The sequence below is a fragment of the Paramormyrops kingsleyae genome, chromosome 10, assembly GCF_048594095.1.
Source record: "Paramormyrops kingsleyae isolate MSU_618 chromosome 10, PKINGS_0.4, whole genome shotgun sequence".
In the NCBI taxonomy this organism is placed as follows: Eukaryota; Metazoa; Chordata; class Actinopteri; order Osteoglossiformes; family Mormyridae; genus Paramormyrops; species Paramormyrops kingsleyae.
In genome coordinates, this window is record NC_132806.1 from 11,594,045 (window position 1) to 11,614,222 (window position 20,178).

Below are 20,178 nucleotides of genomic sequence, written 5' to 3' on the forward strand. Positions count from 1 at the left end.
TGTCTTTCTGGCACTGCAGGCAGGCAGGCTGTCAAAAGAATGAAAGTTCCCCAAGAATCCATTTAGGAACAATAAGTTTTGAAATAAATTTAAATTAGGGGAAAAATGTCCTTCAATGTGTTAAATATTCATTTATGGAGACAGGTGGAGCACATTTTGGCTGCAGTTTTCTGCCAGCTAATCTTTCTAGTTCAGTTTGTTTATTCAGGGTGTTAGAAGCATTCACAAGTTTGGAGTCTTGTTCCTCTTTTTGGATGTAGGTCTGTGGTGGTGGTGGGGTTGTGCCTGGAATCAAGGAATCATTCAAAGAGAAAGACAATATGATGTAGCGAAGAAGGACTCTGTGTATAGCCGGGATATGAGAGACCAGGGGCCTCGTATAAACGGTGCGTACGCACGAAAATGTTGCGTACGGCTGTTTCCACGCTCACGTCAAGATGTATAAAAACGAAACTTGGCGTACCGCTACGCACATTCTCACGGCAGCTCCAGACATGGCGTATGTAAATTTCTGCTTGGTTTTGTAAACGGACGCCACCCAGTGGCAAGTCATTGCTACTGTGGTTTCCATTTTTAAACTCACAATCATGACGCTGACTTTATCCAATATACCGACATTAATTGTATGTTGTTTACAATTGTACGGCACCTGATTTTTTAATCAATTTGTAACAATAAAACGGTGCAGAAAATGGCCGAACTATTACAGCTTGTGCGTTACTAGAAGATATCGCAAATGGAAGACTTAGAAGAGAGCGCGTATTCAGGGATCATACTGATTTCCTGGCCCATGATGATGACTGGCTTCTAAGTCGCTTTAGACTTCCCAGAGCTATCCTCTTGGAGCTGTGTGCTAAACTGAGGCCAGCATTACAAAGGCAGATGATGCGGAATTGCACCATACCTGTCCTGTTACAAGTTCTGTCCACTCTCGGTTTTTTAGCCACAGGTGCTTTTCAGCGTGAACTTGCGGACCGATCGGGTATTTCTCAGTCAACACTGAGTCGCGCCATGCCAGCTGCATGGGACGGTATAATCCGCTTGTCACCCAGGTATATAAAATTTCCTTACACTGTGGTTGAACAGGCAGACATTAAAGCGCAATTCGCAGCGATGTCCGGTTTTCCCAATGTAATCGGAGCCATCGACTGCACACACATTGCTATAAAGGCACCTTCATAGAATGAATTTGCTTATGTAAATAGAAAGCATTTTCATTCCATTAATGTGCAAATAATATGTGATGCGAAAATGCATCTCATTAATGTTGTGGCGAGATGGCCTAGCTCAACCCATGATTCGTTTGTTCTCAGAAATAGTAGTGTTGTGAACAAACTTGAAAATGGTGTGGTGCGTGATGGCTGGCTTCTCGGTAAGAAGACTTGTGTTTTTTATACTTTTGGACCAAAATTGCAAGTTTGGTGCATGATGCAGCCATTTGACAGTTTCTTAGGGGACAGTGGGTACCCACTGAAGACGTGGCTTCTCACCCCTCTCGCAAACCCACAGAGTGAACAAGAGCGACGTTATAATGATGCTCATGCTCGGGCGGTGGTAGAGCGCACTATAGGGCAGCTTAAGGGCCGTTGGTGATGCCTAGACAAGACCGGTAGGGTGCTGCTCTATAGTCCACAGAAAGTGTGTCACATTGTGCACGCATGTAGCGTGCTGCATAATGTGGCACAACATCGTGGCTTGCCTGTACCAGAAGAGCTGAGGAATGATGAACCTGACCTCGACCCACCAAATGATCCGGCAAATGGGGCAGCATTACAACTTCGTTTGAATGTAATAGAAAGAATGCAAAAACAGGTAATCAAATGCAGAATTGATTTTTTCACTAATTCTTTTAGTGTGGTTAATGTCACATAGCACAGCATGTATATTTTTTAGTTCATTTGCAACATCTGTTACAGCATTTACCATTGCATTTTGTGACTGCAGCACAGCATCCGTGAGCACACGGCCGGATGGTTCGGGCACTATCCGAACTTACATTTTTAAGTGCCTCCGTAACGCTGTCCCACTCCATCGGTTTTCTATTGTTACTGATGCCACTACTTAATCCACCGAACAAAATTTTTTTCTCTTGCCTCAATTTCACTAAGCAAGACCTCCACTTCGCATTCACTGAAATTTTTCTGCGTGCCTTGGCCCTTGTTTTTTAAACAAAACGTTGAACAAAGCGGGTATTTATATTGATTTGCATATTCAAATATACATAATTAGGGGCGGGGCGGGGGGTGGCTGTGGGCTCGTTCACGTGCATAAAATTTCAGGCTAATTGGGATGTATAAAGGGAATGTGCGTAGATCTGTGCTTACGCACAGTTTTATGCATCTGGATTTTTTCTTGCTTACGCACATTCCTAGTTTTGTCTGTACGCCATGTTTTAGTGTGAATTCTACGCACCTCGTTATAGATGAGGCCCCAGGTTTATGCAGGTTCTTAGTTCACAGATGATCATGATTGGTTCCTTCCCAGATTAGTTTGAAACTCATTTTAGTTTGGAAAGGACTTTTCCATCATTCATGCCTCATTTGGATCTCATGTAGCCTCCTTATTGATGAGGTGGTGTGTAGCTCAACAGGCCAGGATTCTGCAATTGGAAGGTTACCAGTTCAATTCCCAGAGTGATTTTACCATTAGGCCCTTAACCCAAATTACTCTAGGGAATAGGTGCTTGGTCAATGTCTCTGTGGAAAAAGCATATGATAACTAAATGTCAGTAGAACTATCAGTGGATGCTGACTATATTGTCCTTCCAGGTAAGGTGTGGCAAATACTGGGCTGTAGTGTTTTTGATCATCTCTGAAAAGATGAACATAAATAATTTCATATCATATTCAGACATGTTGACTCTGAAATGTATATCACTAAATAAAATGGACTGACCCTTCGACTGAATGCAGTTTCTGCATGTTGTTTGTGTCTGACTGATTACATGCTGAAACCCAGAGTGGCTCCTGCATGGGAGCCTGTTAGATGAAGTTTACCAGCTGTTTCTCCTTGTTGTTGATTAGTCCAATGTATTTTTGTCTGCGTTAGGTATGTTTTCTGCAGTCCGGTCATTAACGTTGTGACATCCATCTTTTGTTTTGCCTTGTGTTTCTTGTTTCCTGAATAAATCCCTCGTTCCCTGATTCTCTGTCTCCCTGCTCCTGCTTTCTCGGTCCTTACCACGACAGAATGACCGGACTCGACAAAAGAACACCTCGCCTCACCAAGGAGGAGTATCTCACCTTCGTGGACGAGGTGTTTTACTGGCTCCAGCAGCCCGAGGTAAGCGAGGACCCAGCTGCCAGAGCCCTTGCTTTCCGAGCGATGGAGATCCTGGAGCAGATTTCCCCGCCCGATAACTCGCACCTAGCGGGGGAGTTGCGAACCAACTTGCAGTGCTTAAGGGGCAGAGTGGCAGAGGCCCTAATACGGCAGTTACACCTGGACAGTGGATTGCCTCTCCGGGCAGCCCACACTTTCCTTTGCCCCTGATGCGTCTGCTCGAAAAAGAAAAAAAAAAGCGGAGAGATTGCAAACGGGAGGGCATGTCAGAAGCCCTTCTGGGATATGCAGCTTCGCCAACAACGCCAAACGTCCCTGATGCCGCTGCCTTCCTCGAGTCAGCGCCAAACGCCTGCGCAGCAGCCCCTTCCCCAGTGCATCCGAGGCCCTGGCGAGGAAGTACTTTGCCCTCCAAAGTCTATACTGGTGGGTGATGGGGGATCCAGCAGTGTGGGACTCCCCACTCCATACCAGGCTCCAAGAGGAGTTTGCTGCCTTCACCTTCCCTGCCTTGTGAGCTGGAGAGGATGGCAGAGAGCCTGAGGAAGCTGCTCCATTTGAGGATGGAGCAGGCTCCCTCGAGAGAAAACATTGTGGCGCCTGAGGTCTCTGCTGCACCTGCACCCGAGGCATAACCCCGGCCATGCCCATACCCAATATGCAACCCCCTGCTCCGCATCCTGTGGTTCCTGCGCCGGCGGTTCCTGCTCCGCATCCTGTGGTTTCTGCGCCAGCAGTTCCTGCTCTGCCTGACCCTCTAGCTCCAGTCCCCGTATTTCCCTGGTTCCTGCTCCCATGCCCCGGCCTCTGTCCTGGACTGTCAGGCCATCACTCCTCCTCTCTTAGTGGAGATGGAGGAGGAGCTCGAATGGGACCCCTCGGGGATCACCCTGACTTCCCCTGTGACTCCCTCTGGAGTGACACCTCCCCCGTCACTCGGAGGCAGATCCCGGCCAGGACCTCATCTTTCGGTGTCCCGAAAAGGGAGAGGACATCTGCGCAGGGGTCGGGTCCCACTCACCTTGCCCTCTGGCTTGCCTTCAGTCCCCCTGACTTTGGCTCGGCAGTTGCCTGCAGGTCCTCCGGCTCCAGCTGAGCAGTCGCATGCGGTCCCTCTGGCTCTGGCTCAGCGATCATCTGCAGTCCCACCTGCGGTACCTCATCAGCCGGCTGTGGGTCCCCCGGCTCCGACTCGTTGGTCGCTTCCACCTTCGCCAGCTGTGCCAGTGCCTTCGCCTGCTGTGGCTTCGACCCCCTCCTCCCCTTCACCAGTGTCCCCTTTTCCTCCCTCCTCGCCTTCATCAGTCCCTCCACCTTCCTCCTCGCCCCCTTCGGCGTCCCCTTCAGCTTCTTCCTCGCGGTCGCCAAGGGTCCCTTCGGCTCTGGCCTTGCAGTCGCCCGCAGCCCCTGCGGCTCCTACCTTCTGCCCGCCAGGGTTCCCTTCGGCTCCTCATTTCCCCCTGCCCTTCTCTTCTTTGCCCCTTGCCTTTGTGCCCCCTGTGCTTTCTCTCCATCCCTCTGTTCCAACTTTGTTTACTCCTGGTCCTTTCATTCCTCTGGTTGGTATTCCCCCTGTGTCATTTCCTCTAGTGTCCCATGTTTCCTTTTTTGGTGCCCCTGTGTCTGCTTGCGTTCCCCATGGTTTGTCATTTGTTGTCTGAGTTGGTCTCCCTGTGTCTGTTCTGTGTGTCTGTGCTGTTCCCCGTGCCTCTTTGATGTTGTTGTTTTAGTTTCCCCAGGTCCTGTGGTGTCTTCGGTTTTGTCCCTGGAGTGCATGCCTTTTGGGGGGGGGGGGGGGTTCTGTCACGTCCCGCTCATCCGATCCTCCCATGTGCCACGCCCCCTCATTACCTTGTGTGGAATCCCTGTGTTTACCAGCTGTTTCTCCTTGTTGTTGATTAGTCCAATATATTTATTTCTGCGTTAGGTATGTTTTCCCTGGTCTGGCCATTAATGTTGTGACATCCGTCTTTTGCTTTGCCTCGTGTTTTGTGTTGTTTCCCAAATAAATCCCTTGTTCCCCGATTCTCCGTCTCCCTGCTCCTGCTTCCCCGATCCTTACCACGACAATACATCTGATTCACTCAGTTCACTTTGGAAGAAAGTGTGAAGTAATCAAAACTGACTTGACCCTAGTTAGACTTTTTTCACCCTGGACATGGGATGGAATACCTCAGGGTGAGGAAATTTAATCCTGTTTCTTTTTCATTGTAAACAAGACTTCACCTCAATCAGACTTATGCAGTCCTGGTAAGAATTATTGGCACTCCTCAGTTGTAAGTATAGAATGTAGAATGTCTTCAGAAATACATGCAAATGAATCAATTTTGCTTCTGATTGCTTCTGGTGTATATTTCACAATGGCGATGACAAGAAAGCTGCTTGAGAGCATCAGAACTGCTATTATAAAAAAAATTATAATTCCAGAGTGATGCAAAAGTAAAAGATGGGCTGGCCAGCGTTGAGGCCTGACCTAATTCCCAATGAAAACCTCTGCAGAGAACTAAAATCTGCTATTGCAAAAAGGACTCCAGCAAACTTGGAAGAGCTTGAATGCATAGCAAGGGAAGAATAGCAGACACTACCAGCAGATGGATGCAAGAAGCTTTTAGATGCTACTAGAAAGGTTTAGAAGCTGTCATTGTTGCCAAAGGTTCTACAACCAAAGATTATTAAGGGTGCCAATTACTGTGTCCAGTGTACATTTTATGTCTATATTTTTTGTTTCACTATATGACGGCTTTTTTTATTGTTATTTATTAAATTTGGACATTTTTATTTAAAATTCTCAGTATACAAAATTGGTTAATTTCTGAAGATATTCTAAATTCTGTACTTACAATTGACAGGTGCCAATAATTCTGACCAGGACTGTAGTCAGACTCAAAAAATTTAATCATGAGGATTAACATGAATTGTATATGTGGTCCAAAGAGTAACCTAAACCCTGCATAACAGTCTATTTTTAAATGCATATTTATCCTTAAAAGTCTCGTTTTAGCTTCAAGTAAAAGTTTAGGATCGATTTGATGATGCTACATTTTGTTCCTTGCTCTGAAGTTCAGTAAGGTTCAAAGGCATTGATAATCTGCCTGTTCCACTTTGTAATTTTCCAGCTGTCGCATACATAAAATGTCACGTATCACCTTCTGAATAGTTTTGATCATTGAGACACTTCAGTACATTTTTTCCTTGATATTTCATTGACATATTCATTCACAGATGGATCCTTCCTTATTGGTGAATATTCCCAAGGAGGGAAACACTGCCGATGATATCTACTTCAACTTTTATATATATGCTTAGTTAATCCTTACAGATAGCAAATCCTCAACTGGCACAGCACCTCCCTCCTAGTGCCGGTGTTCACCACCACTCAAACCACAAATTTCTGTGGGGCCCCCGAGGTATATTTTCTACCAAGCAGTTGAGCTCAGCTGGTTGATAGAAACAAAATCTTGGTCTGTATTTGTAGCTTCTGGACCCGAAATTCCCAACACTGGCTTTGGGCCCCCCTTGTTGGCCCCCATCAGAAGTAGCTGGGGTAACAACCCAAAGGTTGTTGGTTCAGATCTCAGGGAGCACATCTTAAAAACAGCTGTTAAGGTTCTTTGGATAAAAGCACGAGTTTAGTGTATTATCTCCCCTTTAAATGAACATGTTCCTTATTTCAGAAACGATGCTGAAGCAGCATGTTCTATTAACCACATTGCTAGCTATGTTCTTTTTATTTAGCTGTTCATATTGTTTTGAAGCATTGTGGGGTGGGGGTGGGGGGCCCCAACAAAAACTAACCCGCCGCTGCCCTCACCCACCTTAATCCCTCCCTTTCTTCATGTCAATGTCACTAGATCAAGACCAAGCATCTGGAAGCTCCCCAAGTCCCTGGCTTTTACTGGAGGTGGATGAATCAAATCCAGCCCACTTCCTAGGATTCATCTCTTCAGCTCGACACCAGCATTTGGCATCTTGATGACAGTCCAGTCCTGTTTAATAAGCCACTGTTCAGGTGTCAGACGAACGCTGGCGGAAAATGAAAGAATGTGTCCACTTTGAACCCCCTGACTTGCCGTGTTTGGATTTCCAAGAGCACCTCCGGGGTTCTGAGTGGCATTTAAAAAGCACCAATGCGTGGATGCGGTGTGTACTTTTGCTTTTGGGGAAATCCATCTGATATTTTGCATTTTTTTTTTAAATTCCAGCAAGTGCTACATGTCCACAGGGATATATGTGCTTTACAAGCAAACAGTTTAAGGAAAACGTTTGCTCTCTTGGGGACGATACTTATGCTTACTCTCCTCATGTGTATTTTAAATGTCATACCCAGCTGTTTAAATGGAGAAAAAGAGTGCAATTTACATTTAATACAAGAGACCAAACTCCTGCACTGTACTATATCTTTAAAGGCCTGCATGTAAAAGAATTTGAAGGGAAATCCTAGTAGAGCATGGTGATTTGTTCTATAAGAAACTGTGGTTAAAGGCAAGTGAATCGGTTTAAGCCACAGTCAGTGTCGGCGTGAATCCTATGATTTATACAGGATATTTAAAGCGTATTGTCTGTTATACTCTATCACATAGGACTGGCTTGCAGTTAACATTGTAAAGACAGTTCTGGTCATGTCTACAGCTTCGTGTCACATCTTGACACAGCAGTGGCCTAAAGGCTGAAGGGAAATACACAGTCACACTAATAAAAATGAACGAGTGCAAACAAGCTCTTGAGAGACGTTTTTCTGTTGCCAAGATACAGCTTAGCTCTGACTTCCGCTGTCTGGAGAGGACAGCAGCAGGTGAAACAAAGAACGGAGTAAAGAGAGTGGATATCGATTTGAGAAAGGTAGCCTAGCAAATACCCGCGGCCGGCAACGGCAGAAGGTACTGTAGATTAGTCCATAAAAGGCTAGAAGTTATCAAGGTACATCTTAGACAGGGTGCCAGTGCACTGCAATATGGTCACACACTAACACACACTGTGATTTCTTAGCTGGTCATGAATATTACGTATAAATAATAGATAAAAAAAAACATAAATAACAAAAAACAAGCATTTTGTTAGTGTACTTCAATTTAATAAAGTCCTAATTCAAGTTCCCCTAAAGCCTTTTTTTTGGATGCAACTGACTGATACTTTAGAGGCTAACTCTGCTACTACAGGCTGATTCACAATGTGAGTCGCAAACTAACAGTGTTCCTCAAAGGTGGTCCAGGGAACAGCTGTAGCTTTACTGATTTTTTGATTATCAAATTCTCTTGTATATTCATGTTTTTTTTCTTTTGAAGATGCATCTGTGTGATGCAACACAGTGCAGATGAAGTGGAAATTATGGTGATGAATTATCATTACTTGACAGTTCAAACACTTTGCATAATTAAATAACTAAACAAATAAATTTCAACACAACAAATGGAATTATGCAAAAATTTTCATTTAACACATTGAATCTCTCAGTCCACACATTGTACGTACATTTTGTGTCTTGATGTAGCCTTAGATCCTTCATTTAGGTGGGCAACATTGATTCTCACACTGTTGTCCTGCAGAAACAGTTCCAGAGCCACTTTTCCATAAGATTTTGAAGGTCAGCCCATGAATAGTGACTTGGTAGCATATAATATAGGCAGCCATTTTTCACAAGCTCTCACCCTGCTTAACTTAACTTGGGCTTGTTTCTTCATAGACAAACGATCATTGGCAGACCTTCTCATTTGTACTCTATCATTAATCTTATATTTAAGATGTACCGTCCTATCATCAGAATATCGATCCTACAGCCCATATGCTAACAAATAAACGTGTGGCAGCCATTACTGGGAATGGTGAGCACCATCTCTAAAAGCTGAAACATAGATTACACAGAGGTTGCATCCCATTAATGTCGTCAAAGCAAAATCTATTCCATTCATTCGGCTTTAAAAAGACATTTTTAATTTCCGCATAATTTCCCAGCATAACCAAAAGACAGAAGTTGCATATATACGTATATTTGTCATAAGCCTTAGTGCAGAGTTGGTCAACTGCCAAATCTGTGGAAAAATATGAATAATGTAGAGGGAAAATGCAGAAACTCCTTTGCTGCCTGACTGGCATTACATCAGCAAGGCCTCGTTTTATATGAACAATGCAGAAAGTATGTGTGAGTTGCAGTTATAAACCGAAGCCTCACTTTGCACATGGTCCTCATCTAACCGGTTTCTTTCAATTAGCGTCATAGCGGTGGCTAGCATCTGAGCGACGTTGTCATTGCTACATTTTGACGGGTTCGATGGGAATTGCAGAAGCTGAAAGGTTTTGACGAGGCCACCTGGTGGCCTTCCGATAGGGGAGGAAAGAGACAGTCCGGCCCGGAGAGTGGAGAATAAACGAGGATGACAGAAGGGGAATTAAATTGGCCATGGGACAAAAACTCTGCAAGAGTGGAGAAGTTATTTTCTGCCATAGGCAAGAGGGGCCGTGGACTTTGCACCTGAGAGTGACAGCGGCGATTAGTTTTAAAGTGAGTGCTCTACCATTCTTCCCTTATCAATCTCTCCCCAGAAAGAGGTGTGCTAAATCACGTACATGCGGAACGTTTCAGGGATCTGAGTGAAAGCTCCACCGATTCAGCTCTCAGATTCACAGCGGGGAGATTTGGAATGGGCCGGGATGAGAGGTGAGAGGAAGAGTATTCAGGATATATGTATGTATCCATCTGTGTGCAGCTGCTGCTGGAGCTGATGGTAAAGTCATGACTAGTTAGTGTCGGTGTGTGAAAAGATCTATGAAAGGCTGGCGTTGTGTCCGTGGGGGTCCCTGCTTCAGTGGTCTAGTGGTCTCAAGTGGTCTAGAACAGGAGTTCCCTGCACAACCTTTGAGGTATGGGGGAGGGGTTGGTTCATTTCCAGGAATAAACTGTTTATTTGCAAACCACACCTTTTGTATGACTCCTGACATTCGCATGTTGTGATTGCATCTGAAAAAGTGATTTGAATGGCTAAATTTATTAAATTTGGCTCACTAATCAGCCTGCACCTGCCACCCCCCCCAGGTTGATAAGACTTACTGCCACTCCATCCACCACCACAACAAATTTTAGTGAGTGAAATGTTTGCATAACATTCGCCAGTTCATGGCCGACAAAAGGTTGGGAAGATCTATTCTAGAGGTTCTCTGGTAGAGATGCACTGACGGATACCTGACATGCGAAAACGTCGCCGTATCCATGCCAGAGATACACGCCCTTTCCTGCTTCTAGAGGGTCGTCTACAATAATCCGATTCATGAGTCAGCACTGCTCAGGGAGGGGGGGGCGGGGTCAGTAAAAGGTTGCACTGGAAGGCCATATTGCACTTGTGGGTGACCATGCCGGCCCTTAACCTTACAGGGACGGGACCCTACGATGGGAGCTAATCCGATTAGCCTGGCAGCTCCCAGTGCTCCGGCACTGTGGCATTGCCCTTCAACCTTCTGGGCCGGTTAGCAAACCAAACCTGACCACTTCATTATTGCCGTTATTATTTTAATTAGCTTTCTATTCCCTTTTCTGAAAGATCCCGCTTACCACACCGCCTCAGAAACACACACTGGCCAAAAAAACCATGACTATTCAATTATGGCTAATCTCTCCGGCCCTCTGACCGGGGTGCTGGAATTAGGCGGCGCCTCTTTCGGTTTGCCGTCATGCTGTCAGATCGATACGGAAAGCTGAGAGGAGAATAATGGGGGAAAATAATATATATATCGACCGATTCCGGTTGTTAGAGGACGTGGGGAATGTGGCAGCATCCCGAGGGGCGACATGACAGACACTAGGCAATGCTCGTTTGGAAACTGACCTGAAGGAGAGACTCACTCTTCAATTCCATCCGTCTGCCTGTGTTTGTGATTTGTTCTCTGGGGCTACAGGTTCTACCTTTCAATAGTCTGATTGGTGCAAAACTTCTGTTAATGAATGATTTTGCACCAATCATTACTCTTATTCTTTTCACATGCTCTGGTCTGGCAACTTAGTTTCAAATGACGGAGATGAAAGCTTTCTGTCAAGCGGGTAATAAGCAAGGCTTGTGCTTGTGTACAAAAAGATGCTTATTACAGTCGGGGAGCAGAGTTAGCCTGCTGAATTAGAAATGTGCCAACGGTGTTTGTGAAAAAGAACCAGCTATGGGTTTTATTGCACCAGAAGGAAAATTATTTGCAGGAACCCTTCGGAGGTGCTGGTGTGTTCAAAGAAAAAATGTCCTTGAGAGACTAAAGTCTATTTTGACATCACTTTAATACTTTTTTTCCGTTGAATTTGCTCAGTATTTTATGACTTCTTGTGGATGATTTTGAGAACTTCTTGTGCTAAAAACTACAGTTGAGGCCACATTCTGGGTTGAAGACAGAAGCTGGAGGTCTTGTAATACTGAGAGCTACCATCAAAGACAGAGTTTATTCTTATGAGTTTGGTGTTTACAGTGGAAATCAGGCTTTTCTGAAAGTGTTTGCCTTGCAGAAATTTCTTCTTCTTCCACGCAGGGACGTGAGGTTCTATTTTAAAGCCTGTGAAGGACGTTTAACTTGAGAATTGGGTGGATTGCCTTCGAACAGCAGTACTTCCCCAAGCTGAGAGGCCACATTTTCACTCATCAGCTGGTAACCTGGAAACTGAACCAGGAAATAGAGCAGCTGTTCCAATGTCACTCTGGCTTTGTTCCGTTTGTTCTCCTGCCCCGCTTTGCCCACTTCGGACCTCTGTTTTTCTGTTACTATGGCTGAAAGACAGCTGTTGGTTATTAAGAATAACACTGTAGCGCTGCTTGTGCCTGCTTAGAGTGTGTTTAGAACCATGAAATGATGCTTTTATTTGCCACTTGTACAAGTACAAGTACTTTGAAATGTATTAGTATTCACATATTCCATCATGCTCTACTTTGTTTCTATTGTATCTTTAAGTATAATTATATCTTTCTGTGGACTCTCCATTCATTTGTATGGGAAAAACCCTAATCCCAGAAATGACAACATTAACCCCTTCCCAGCCCTAACCCTAACCATAAGTAATCAAATAAAATACGAGACTTTTGGCGTTTTTAGTTTTTGGATTGTAATCACAGATTTTTGTACAATTCACTCTCCCCTTGTGGGAACTGAAAAAAAATGGTCAAAATCCATCCAGTACCCCTGGGTCTTTTTTTACAGGCCTTGTTTAAGGGCCGACAAACCGACAACCTTCTGATCGCAGGCACACGGACCGACTAAGTCACATGACAGCCCCAAAGGAAAAGCACCTCCACAGAAGGGACCTTCGTGGTCACCCCCCCAGATCCACGATTGTCGTTTTCATTAAGATTACTAAAAGAGCAAGATGTAATCAATGGAACATGATACCCAGAATCCCTACAGAAAGTAGGAGATTAGGAGAGAGTCACTGAAGCATAATAGAGTAAACACTGTATGCACTCTACATACACACTGTGTATACAGATATTTTACTGGTTATTGGATTCCTATAATGCATATATTTCTCATCTGGTTTAATGTTTTCAAATCCAGTGCTATAGAATGTAAATGTTTCATCCTTATTCTAATTTGGTGATATTGAAATCCCAAGTTCTTCTGTGTTTTGTGCAATTATAACTTTCAAACTTTGCCGAATGTCAGCGAGAAAGCCTGTAATTCGGGGATATGGAGACGTTCATTATGCTGACACGAGCCGGCGAGCTAACATCGCCCCGCTCGCCAGCCTGGGGTCTCCGGCAGACTGCTCACTGCCATCAGCAGTAATGAATGGGCTGAGATGCCGGGCGCGTGGCCTAGATACACTTCCTGGAGACGCACTAAGGCCGCGGAGAACCAGTCGCGTCGCTTAAGATGACAGCATGTGACAGCTGCAGTCATTTCGGCCCTGTCATTTGCTACAGGCCTGAAGGTCCGGGAGCAGTTTGGTAGGGTCACAGGAAATCTCCGTTTTGTCAACATAAAAAGGACAAATTCAGGCTTTTTGTCCAAAAACATAATTATATACATATGCTTGAGTGTCTAGGCTGTTACAGTTGAACTCAGATAGCGTAAGTATTTCATACTCTGCGAGTAATTTAAGGTTTGCCCCAGATTGCGTGGGGAGGGGGGGTGGGGAGGTTCAGGGTGCAGCTATCCCATAATCACAGCTTTCATGTCAGAGAGAGGAGGATGTTGCCCATTTATCTGCACTACTTAGCTACTGTGTAAGTACTAATGAATAATACACTTTTGAAGAAATACTGGGAGAAAAGCAACTAGTATTGTTAATCAGAACGCTGTGAGATATCAAATGGAAATAAATATAAAATGCAAAATGTAATGGAAAAGGCTTTTTAACAGAGAAATGCTTAGGAAGATATATATAAAAAATAAGTAGCTAAAAGCTACTAGCACTTGGCACCATATTGTTATAACTGGACTTAAGGAGTTTGCTGAAATGGGTTGTATTATGATAAAATCAAGCTTGACAGAGACCCAATGTGCCCCGAACTGGACTGTCTTACTCTTACTGCCCGGATTCCTGCTAAACAGACACTGCGCCTGGGCATGGACACGAGCGAGAGCATCCAGCAACAGATGAAATAAACAGAAAAACTGCCTTATGTTGTACTTCATACAGTACACTGTTTTTTCACCACTGTTCTTTCACTGCAAGCTGCTTACATGTACGTCTCTGAACTCAGATAATATACAAACATACCCACTCCACAGCCATAGTCGAAAGTTGCACTATGCACAGCATACTCATTTATTTACTTATTGATTTTTGTATTTTGTCTCTAACTTGTCATGTTCTGTGTAAAGCCATTTTTAAAGCTGCGGATAAACGCTATGCCTCTCCACTGTATACCTGCGTGTTTTGAAATGACAATGACGCTTGACTTGACTTGAGGAGCAGGTGCTGGAAGACGACTCAAGCGGAAGGTGGGTCGCGGGCAAGAACAAAACCGGGATACAGAGCTAAGAAACAACAGCCCAAATAACGACACGGAAACTACACTGTTAGCGTGAGATGGAACAGTACAGAAAAATGACATACTGTACTGTTCGGTGTGTGCGGCGTATGGAGCCTGTGCTGGACTATCTTAATGACGTCTCAGGAGATACAGACCTCATGGCTACTGTCACACGCGCAAGCTTTCAATAATATATTAGCGTATATCGAAAAATAAAACGTATATCCTTCTATAATCACTGCAATAATTAGCTGTGAGGAAAATAGACAGACGTTACGCACAATGTGGATAACACAACTAAATGTTTAATTGCCCCTTAGAGAAATGTATCCAATTCAATAATACCTTGGAAGATTATCCTTTTAACATCAGTTTTCCATTAAATTGTATTGTTCTAAACTTTAAAATGGCCCATAGAGAGAGAAGGGAGGAGAGATTTATAAGCACTGCTGTATGTTCTTGATGATGTCAGCTGGGTATACAGTAACTCCTGTAAGCCAGGTTAGAATATTGTAACTATCTTCGAGAAGCCATGCGTGTTGTATTTATGGTTCTGTAAAAAATCCCTGCACAACCTGGGGCTACACAAAGCGTTTACTGCGGCATTATCATACAGAGGCAAAACAGCGTAATATTAATGCAATATTCACATTCACCATGGAAAAATCCATAGTGATTAGATTAGCAGTGTTTCCCAATCTGGTTCTTGGGAAGCCACAGACAGTGCATGTTTTTCCTCCCTACTGGACATGAAGTGTCTGGTAGGGAGCTGGCAGAGACCAAAAACGTGGGCCATCTGTGGGTTCCCAAGGACCGGGTTAGAAAGCAATGAATTAGAAGATAAGAGTAGAACATGGCGCACCAACTTCACCTACCTGCATGTGTGCAAATGCAGATCATGTGGACCAGGCACAATGCAAACTGCGCATATAAGATGCAACCGGGCCAGTGCCCAAATGTCAGCCCCTCTACAAAATAACTGCAAGTCTCATGTTAGTGCACAAAACATTTAGTTAGCTATTGCTATAGCTAGCCATGTTTGTTTATGACGGATTACTGAACTGTGAAAATGTGGACAAAGTCACGTGTGATAGTGATGCATTCATAGAGCCCTTTTGTGTTCATTTCACACAGGAGGGGAGAGTAATGATGTAAGGGGGCACACGATCATCCTTTTCATAGTCAGTACTGCTACAGATCCTGCCAGACTCTGCCACTCTGTTTTCCACGAACGATGCCCTTACTATGTGCTTGTATGGGGCTGGAACTGTACTATTGTGATAAAATTAGTCCAGTGTCTGATCAAAAACGGAACATTAATTAAAAACATGGGAATAATAGCAGTTCCTATTGTATCTTGGAAATGGGTGTTTTATATAATCAGAGAAAATCTAACCAAAGCAGCTAATTCTAGCCAGAGGAACCTTTTTTTTTTAGCAGTTTAGTGTTGTCCTCTTTTCCCAGACATGTCCTCTTTTTCAGTCCGTAGTACCTTTCTTTTTAAACCAGCTTAAATACCTTAACAAGTGTTTAAACCTTGTTCCGATTTATAAGGTCACCATTTTGGATTTTGAAAGCCCCACAGCCCAAGAAAACACAATGTCCTCTTTTTGTGTCTTGGTCCCTGAGAGCATCCAGATCCAGCATTGACCCCACTGTAGGTGCCTCTTCACGTTGTCCTAGATGGGGAGTCACAGTCGCACCCCTTTGTTCACCAAGGACCCCCAACCGATGAGACCTAACCAGACCAAGCTGAGACTGACACAGGTGAAACTGTAATAGAGTCAAAGCCCCTGCCTCCCCCCCCAAGAGATCTTCACCTCCCAGCTAATTTCACTACCAATTTGTCTCAGACGGGGCACTCTCTCTGTGTGTGATGCTGGGGAGGGATGTCAGTGGTAATTAAGCTTATCTGGGGGCCCTGGTGGGGTTTGACTGGTACTAATCAGTGTGCCCTGACTTCGTTCATCGATCAGTCATTGTAGTTGCTAACGTGTGTTAGTAGTTGTGTTTGTTTCCTAGTCCTGCTCCCTGTTTTACTCTATTCCCTAGTTATGCTGCTTTATGGTGATTTTTAGTAAGTGATTTTTAACAAAGTTTTGCTTTGTTCTGTTCTTGACACCTCATGGTCCTGTACTTTTCTGGTTTCCACCTTTTGTGTTTCCTTTGTTAATGAACCCCATTGTTGTTGAGAGCCGGTCCACAGATCGTCCCTTCTTCCCCTCCTTCGTCATACCCCGCCGTAACAACCTACCATGTCGCCTAATGGGTTAACTGGCACTGGTCGAAATGACCGTCGTCTGTAAGAGTTATTGCGACGCTCCACGTCAGGCACATGGAAATAACAGTGAGGCAGATTTTGTCAACAGGCCAAAACTGCAGGAAAATCCATACACAGTGAAAGGTCAACTATGGCCCTTTATGTGAGGCAATATGTTTTAAGGTCAACAGAAGCACAGCGACACTTGTATAAACTCTTTACGAGGTCTATCTTACCGCTTCCTTCAGTGGTTAACACTGATTCAGTTTTATACTCCATTTCCACCATGGGTTTATGGTCTTGTTGTAGCCCTTAATCTCTCATGTTCCAGATTTAAACCCTGCTTTGTTCTGAATGGTGAGTGATGCCAGAGCTGGTGTCACACTGAAAAACTTCAGCAGAAATGGACAGCCCTCAAACTGCAAGTGTCAGTAACACCTCTGCTCTGCTTCCTTTACATTTCATGATCAAGGTGAGCGCCGTCACCTGATTCTGCTTTTCTCAGATGGGACACAAAATTAAATCCATCTAGCATAATTAAATCAGCCAATTTGCATTCAGTTTTACCCCCAAACAAGCAGGTTGACTGAGATTTCCGGGGGCTTATCGCCATGCCAACAGGAACTAATAGACAGAAACATGAAAGCACGTCAATATTTATGAGTTTCAAGGGTCCTCCATTGCTGTTTACAACACTGTAAACCAGATTTCTGGTGTTTAAAACTTGCAATAAAAAAGGTAATTTTTTTCTGAGGGAATTGCCCAAGTTTATAAATTTTGTTGCAGCATGTTCATTAGTCAGATTTCCCTAGCTGTGAACCTTTACGGTCACCAATCAGAATCGTCCCTAAGGATTTTATCCATGCACAAGAATCTGTGTCAGCCTCTGTGGTTGCAGCAGCAGGAGAACCATATTGGATGGGAATTAAGTATAATACAGAAAAGACAGGCATTTATGCAAATTTCACATGCTAATTATTGGTGTGAAAAGCAATCGAGGAGAGTACTGAAGTATTCACACCCACAGCTGAGTCTAATCTTTATTCATAAGCCGTGTGACTGACAGCTTTTAGTGGATTTGTGCTTCTCTACAAAATCTAAATCACTAAAAATATTTTCATTCCCCTGCAAAATATAATAGGGGACAATATTTTTAAGCTTGCATCTGTATGACAAATGGTTAAAATGCTATTGAGATGTTTTTATTTTCAGAGTGAATATTTGAGTGTGCAAAGTCATTCTGCCCTTTTAAGCATATCCTCTGAAGAGAATCGCAAAATCGCAGTATGACAAGAAGCAGTGATGAGATGTGGTTAAATCTGACAGTCATCTTAAAGTTTCTCTATGATAACTCTCCCTGCCCATCCTGCCACCCTATTGCTGAATTAGTAACCATCTGGTGAATACTTAGCTTCCGTTCTGTTGAATTACTTAAAGAATTACCCAGCTCTCTTCTTTTAGCCATGTGTCCAGTGGGCTCATCCAGGATCCCAGTGCACGGGCAAATGGGGTTTTAATGCACATATGCCATTGGTTATGACAGCCCATACCGAGTGAGTTAGACCACTGTGCATGTGTTCAGAAGGTAATTGGTTCAAATCTCGTCCTCCGTGGAATAGTCAAACCTCTGCAGAGCCCTTGAGCGAGGCCCTTAACACCCCCTTCCCCTTTAAAATGCTCCTGGGGTGCTGGAGGACCCTCTGCTCAGACCCCAAGCTTCACTTTCACCTCGGTGTGCGTGTATCTTAAAAAGTAGAGCATGATGAGATATATGAAAACCAACACATTCCAATGTTACTTGTGCAAATGTCAAATAAAAGCACAATTTCTTTTTCGTTTTCTTCTTGTTAATCTCCATCCATTTCCCCATGTCCATGCTGAGCTGTCCATTTTGTTGGACAGTTTTCCCGGAAGAATTCCAAGAATCCTGTGTTCACGTGGCGACGGCCTAGGTTTTTGCTGTGTTAGCTGAACCCAGGGTTTATCCCTGGATGGAGCCCAATCCACGTTGCTGGGAATTCTCTGAGGGATAAGGAAACATGGGCTGTTCCTGATAATGAATATGCAAGGAGTGACTTTGCAGCTTGTTTCGAATGCAGCTGCAGATGCTGCAGGGATCCTGCGAGTGCATCATAAGCAGGCCCGATGTCATGTGAAGGGCACAGGTGGCTTACACAGCCCTAAACAAGTACAATCATTTGTGCTAATTGCTTCATCAATGTTTGACTTATACGGACCAATCAGAGGGCATCGATTTCCACACTGATATGTTCCATCCGCTTGGAATTGGAGCTCGGGTAATTAGACCCTTGTCTCGGCTGGCTGCGGTCGGCAGTAATGTGTCGCAATGCCCCGTTAAACTCATCAGCGTCCGTCATTATGCCTGTCTCAGCAGCGTCCCCGTCATCAGCAAATGGGATACGGATCGGTAGCACAAAGCTACCGCTACTAGAAGCGACAGAATCACTGCTAGCTTTTTAGCACTCTGCTAGCTTTTTAAACACTCACATTTTTTCAGCTTAAAAAAAAAAGGAAACACTGCATATGTCAACGTGAAGAGACTGACGACTTCACACAGTGCCATCACGTGACAATCATGCCATTTTGGCACAAAATACTTTGGGTATTTATCCTCACAGTAATGAGGCTGGAAAATTAAATTGGACTTAAAAACATTATTGTAATGTTAATTAATAGACTATTATCTGTGCAGATGTTCTCCTGATGTTTTTTCATAAAACATCGACGTGTCGATATGAGGGAAAGGAGCAAGTCACCACCCGGCATCCTCACCAGTGAGCTGGCAGGAAACTGCGAATGAATGAATGAATCCCCAACTGGGGCTTTGTTAATCCTGCCTCCAGCTAGAGACGCCAATTTTCCAAGAAACTGATGTTTATTAAGTCACATTGAGAACTAGCTGAATAAAACATCAGTTTGCAATTACACTTTGGATAGTTACAGACAGGTGCATTAATATACGTTTAATTATACTCTGAAGACGCATTACTGAACAGAGCAGCAACTCTAGGAGAAAGTATCCACGGTACCGCACTTTCCAGGATCTGTGTATTCCTGTTCTTCCCATGTTCTTCGAGACCCTCCTCAAAAACGTGGAACCCAGTTAAAGAGAACTGGTGCCTGGTAATTTCCCTTTCTGTGCCTGTCCTTGGCCAGACTGGTGTCTCATGCATCTTGGGCCTTGGTGTTCTGGAATAGGATCCAGACCACAGTCAGACAGCTTTGATTAGTGGTTATTGGGAGTGTGTTGATGGACGAGGCATTCTAATGACTTGTATGCTAAAGATTAGGTGTCACGCTGCAGAATTTAATGTTGCACCTATCTGCTAAATACAAGAGTTTCAACCCTTAGGTGATGCTGACAGATCCTCTGAAAGTGGACTCAATGGTTCACAATAAAGGCTGTGTTTTGTGTCCCTGTGTCAACAGCAGGCATTGATAACAGGAGCTAGAGCAAACTTCTAAGGCTTGCATTCATCTGTCTGTTTTGAGCCCCTGGGCAAACTTTTCATGGTGCGGCATATTGAGGTCTGCTTTGGTTATAAGATTTGCACTCCAGCTCTCTGGAGCAGGGAAAGCTCACCTGCCCGGCATCTGAATGTGGCACCATACTCATTTTGTTTGCCCCGAAGTGATTCATTGAGTGCGAGTGAGGGTCCAGGTTGGGTTTTTAACTAT